This window comes from Anarrhichthys ocellatus, unplaced genomic scaffold (genome assembly GCF_004355925.1).
Source record: "Anarrhichthys ocellatus isolate YVR2014 unplaced genomic scaffold, GSC_Weel_1.0 scaffold1, whole genome shotgun sequence".
NCBI lineage: Eukaryota > Metazoa > Chordata > Actinopteri > Perciformes > Anarhichadidae > Anarrhichthys > Anarrhichthys ocellatus.
The window spans coordinates 1,640,705-1,641,124 of NW_022280031.1; the positions used below are offsets into that span (position 1 = coordinate 1,640,705).

The 420-nt window shown below is 46.2% G+C and overlaps 1 pseudogene; it reads left to right on the forward strand.

Moving 5' to 3' along the window:
* The first annotated feature begins 368 nt into the window (after positions 1 to 368).
* Positions 369 to 420, forward strand: part of LOC116383109 (putative nuclease HARBI1) — a 3,751-nt pseudogene continuing 3,699 nt past the window's right edge.

The window sequence follows — 420 nt, forward strand, 5'->3', positions numbered from 1 at the left end:
TCCCACTATCTATTTTGCAATGGTACAATCACTGCATCCTGTGCTTAGCGCCACCCAAGACATTTGTGATTGGTTTAAATAAATACAAACAATCCAGAGCATTCAGACCCTTTTTTGAACTAACACTCTGCCAGGCTATACTGTTACAATCATTCATCTGTCCATCCATCCATCCATTATTCGTAACCGCCTATCCTTAGAGGGTCATGCTCCCAGCTGACCACGGCGACAGGTATACCCTGGACAGTCACAGGGCTGCCACACAGAGACAATCATTCACATTCACACCTAGGGCAATTCAGTCGACAGTCAACCTAATCTGCATGTCTTTGGATTGATGGAGGAACCTGGAGAAATCCAACGGTGACATGAGGAGAACGTGCAAACTCCACACAGACGAGAACGTGCAAACTCCACACA